Here is a 4,812-nt window from a genome sequence, read left to right as displayed (position 1 = left end):
ACAAACCATGCCACTCCGCCGCGTAGCGGCGGCGAACGGCTAGTCTTACCCCTCTAGTGGAGTGTGGTCTGCGTCCGTCATTCCGTCCGTAACAGGCTAGGCTTAATAAAACTCACGCTAATGCGGGCGTTCTATTGGCTGCCAAGCGCAGCGAAGGCGGCCCCATTGGCTAAAATCACCTGTACACACTATATGTGGACTACACATCGTACTTATTTGCACCGTTCAAATTTCATTTTGCCCCCATTTTCAAAACGGAAGCCGCGGAGCGTCACGTTACTCGAGGTACGCTGCGTGTATGCATGTTAGTTTACATTAGTAGCTAGCAAGACACACATACACAGATAGTCCGAGGTTCCTGGGGCTGCTTAGGGGGTAGCTTATAACTTGCGGGATTTTATCCTGCAAGTAGGTAGCCGTGCTATGGGGATTTAGTTCCAGAGCCCTCTGGGTTCTTGGGGCTTTATCCCACCGCCCACTCTGCGCGAGAGCACATTTGGCACCTGGTCCATTGACCGCAAACCCGACAGCGAACCAGTTGAGCCGGTCGTTAATGGTTATTGATGGGCACGCACACTGCGTGCGTGCAGTTGGTCAGGAGAGGTACCGTAACTGGCCTCTTTTAACCGACAGATGGGATGGGGGCTGTAATAGCCTATCAATAACCAGCCTTTGCGATAAACAGCCGCCTTTTGGCAAAAGGATATCGCACCTCAGGCTACAGTACTATCCGGGGGCCCAACCCTGAAGATTCGACTGCACAATTTGCAAACTAAAACCGCTCCGGGCCTCACGACCCGTGACTGTGGAATAAGTGATCGAAGATAACCTTGATGGGAGCAAGCAATCCCGGGTAGTACGCATATTCCAACACACTACTCCATGAAAACCTATTGCTGCGTGCGGTGTACTTAGACATTGTCTAACGCGTCACGTTTTCGTGTTCGCAGAACTATGGGTCGGAGTAAGCGAACGAGGACGCGCGAGGAGCTCGAGGAGGCTCTGCGCGAGAATGAACTGATCAACGCGACACCCACGCAAGAGGAGAAGGAAGCACGAAAAGCGACGCATGAACAAGCGCAGGAGGAAGCGATGTGACTTGAACAAAGCGCTTCAAGCCCTCAGTGTGCACCAAGAAGCTACGGCGGTTACGGAAGCTACGGAAGTCTAGCTGATCGTATTGAAGAGCGGGAGGAAAAGACAGAAGAGTCCGATCCTGTGGTACTTCAGCGCCGGTTTGCAGCTGAGATGGAGGCGGGCGTACCAAGCTGAAACTGAAAATATGGCTTTGTTTACAGTACCTGCCGTATCTGAAGCAGCGGTTCGTGAAGACGTCCCGTATGCGGCTGCGCAGCGGGCTAGCGACAAAAGAGCTAATAGGACACTGTCTCAGGCAGATCGCGACCGAGCACGCGACGCACAGCGAGCTCGAACGAGACGAAGTAATATGACACTGTCTCAGCGTGACCGTGCGAGGAAGAAAGACGCTGAGCGCAAGCGTATCCAAAGGGCTAGGCTGCGCGGGGAGGAGCTTCAGGAACGACGTGAGCAGGACAGACATCATGTGGCGTCACACAGAGAAGGGCTGACGCAAGAGCAATGTCAACACGAACGCGACCTAAACCGTGAACAGCACGCACTTCGGCGTGGGCAGATGGAGGGGCACCAAAGGGAAACGGAACGTGAACTAGACCGACAGCGGCAGGCCATTCGAAGAGCAGGGGTGACGGAAGAAGAACGCCAGCATGAACTCGAGCGTGTGCGCACTAGACGCCAATGCACCCGTCATGGCCATGCTCTTATTTCCCATGAAGACTTTGACGTGTCCATGATAACGGGTAACGACGTGGTGAACGGCCGACACAAGCTCCCGGCTACAGCCGTTTGCCCGATCTTCAATGCTTGGAAGTGGCCTGGCGAGTCTGCGATATCATGCTGTCTGGCAGGCAGGGTAAGGCTGCCTCCACTACACCCCGCGCCGCGGAAGCTGCTTCAGCTGTACGGAGACCCCGAGTTTCGCCGTCAAATCCGTGCCTACAATCAAGCTTTTGCATTTACGTCGATTGGTGCTTCGTGCTCAAACCGATAGTTTCAAAATGTGCATCAAGACGAGAGCGTTGCGGGTACACACCGGGTGTACACATATCGCATTCAAGGGGCTATGGGGCACTACCTAGGGTCTCTCCTCCCCCACATAGACCGTCGGACAGGCGCGCGGGTAGCACCCAAGTTTGCGCAGATCTATATTGTGGATCCAGACATGCAACACCGCGCGGAGCGACGTCTTGGTATATTCGCGGATTTGGATCGTGTTGCACTACTAGACATCGAGAAAATGATGGCAGAGCACAACCCATTAGCGCAACGGTTCCTCCACTTTGGGCAGCAGGTGCGTCAACACAACACGGAGGCTCCAGTAGACTTGGTGTTCCGTCTGCACGACAACTCCTCGCGACCGAGGACGCATAACCGCCCCAATGTGTCTGAAGTGGCTGCGACTCTCATTGAGGATGGCAACCTGGCTCAGCCTCGGGATCTACTTCTCTTTACACGCGATCAAAGGCTGCTACGTTTGTATGAGACTCACGCCGATTACGATCCACTTCCAATACCCGCTTCTCCTTCCATATGGAGAGAAGGGCTGGACCTACACAGACGAGTTCGCGAATGGTGCTGAGTATCGAAACAAGAAGGCGATGTCGCTTCGTGAACACGTTGCGTTCCGCCTTCATCAGAAAGTGGATGATCAGTCCGCTCTCCACCAAGGTGGGCGTCTATTTCAACAGTGGTGTGTAGATCAGCGTGCAAAATGTGAGCAAGAACAGCTTCGCTGGGTGGCCGACAATCAGAAAACACTTCGCGCCGATCAATACAGGGGTGTTCAAGACGCTTTGCTCAATGAGGATACTTTGGCTCTGGCGGAAGGAGAAGTGCTGCTGGCGGAATATGACCGGGCTCAGAACAGATTAATGCACCCGGACCGGGACGGAGGCAGCAGAGGACGACCAACCCACTTTCTTAATCAGGTTGGCAAGCGTATCATACTACCGGCTTCACACCTGGGTAGCTTGCGGTCCATGTACAAGTCGTATCAAGATTCGATAGCAATTGTTCGGGAGTATGGACGGCCCGACGTCTTCCTGACGGAAACGTGCTGGGACGAGATTCTTGAAGCGATACCTTCCAATATCCAGACAGCTCAAGATCGACCAGACATCGTGGCTCGCGTGTGGCAGCAGAAACTGCAAGCGACGCTTGACGATTTAAACCAAGGCGTTCTGGGCAAGTGCGCGCGCGGATTTACGTTGTCGAGTTTCAAAAACGAGGGCTCCCCCACGCTCACGTACTGGTTATTTTGGCTGACGAAGACAAACCTCGAGCCCGCGATATCGTAGACAAGATGGTATGCGCTGAGATCCCAGATAAGGATACAAACCCTCAGCTGTATGAGACGGTCATGTCATGCATGCTCCATGGTCCATGCGGGCCTGCAAACCCTTCCTGCGCGTGTATGAAGGACGGCAAGTGCACCAAGGGGTATCCGAAGCCCTTAGCAGAAGTTACACAACCCAATGCCAATGGATATCCAGTGTACAGACGACGTCGACGGCAAAAAGGTGTTCTAAAGTTCAATGCTACGATCAACCAGTGGGTTGTACCGTACAACCCGTACTTATTCCAGAAGTACAGCTGCCACATCAATGTGGAAGTGGACACGGATATAACTGCGGTTAAATACCTATACAAGTATGTGTACAAAGGACCCGACATGGCTATACTCACTGTGGAAGAAGTCCGAGGAGGGCAACAAAGTGCGCGTCGAGAACCAAATGAGATTCTACGTTTCTTGAGCGCCCGTTACATTTCTCCGGTGGAAGCTTGCATGCGCCTGCTCGATTTCACGATTCAGGAGAAAACCCATGCGGTGGCACAGCTAACGGTTCATCTCGAGTCAGCCCAGACAATTTGCTTTCGCGAGACGGAAATCCCGGAGGCGGTTTGGGAACGTGGTGGTCATACGATGCTGACCAGATTCTTTGAGTTGTGTGCGAGTAAAGAGCCTCAGAATCATATTGCCAGGACGATGTTGTATCAGGATATCCCCAAAGCGTTCTGCTGGAAAGCGTTGGAGAAAGGGCAACCGAAAAGGTGGGTTCGCCGGAAACAGTATCAAGCTGCCGTTGGTCGCATGATTCACGTGTCTCCTCGAGATATGGAGCGGTTCTACCTTCGGCTACTGCTCTGTCAGCGTAGAGGTCCAACGTCGTTTGAAGCCTTGAGAACGGTTAGCGGAATTGTCTGCCCAACATTCCAAATTGCGGCGCGGGGGGCTGGCTACTTGGCGAATGACAACGAGTGGGTTTCGTGTTTGAGGGAAGCGGCTGACTTCCAAATGCCGTATCAACTACGCCAGCTCTTCGTCACCATTCTGGTGTATTCAGCTCTAGCAAATGTTGGTGTTCTATGGGATCGGTTTTTCGCGGATCTTTCCCAAGACTTCGCACGCAAACATCAGGCTTTGATGGACCCCTTCAAGTCGGCGTTGGTCGAATTTGAAACGCTAATGAGCATTCAAGAACTACTTCAATCGAGTGGGTATGTGGTAGCTGACTTCGACGAACTTCCTCAGTTGGGGTCGCTCCCAACATTGATTCGTGAAGCGCTTCGCCAAAACGGATTACTACGACGTGAGCTCACTGGATACGATGCGTCAGCTTTGGAGGCGATTGTAAACACAGAAGATCAGCTAAACGAAAGTCAGCGGGTGGTTTACGACCAGATTATTGAAGCGGTTGAATACCCGGAGGAAGG

The sequence above is a fragment of the Phytophthora infestans genome, genomic scaffold (genome assembly GCF_000142945.1).
Source record: "Phytophthora infestans T30-4 supercont1.42 genomic scaffold, whole genome shotgun sequence".
In the NCBI taxonomy this organism is placed as follows: Eukaryota; Oomycota; class Peronosporomycetes; order Peronosporales; family Peronosporaceae; genus Phytophthora; species Phytophthora infestans.
Note: the sequence above shows the minus strand (reverse complement) of the source record.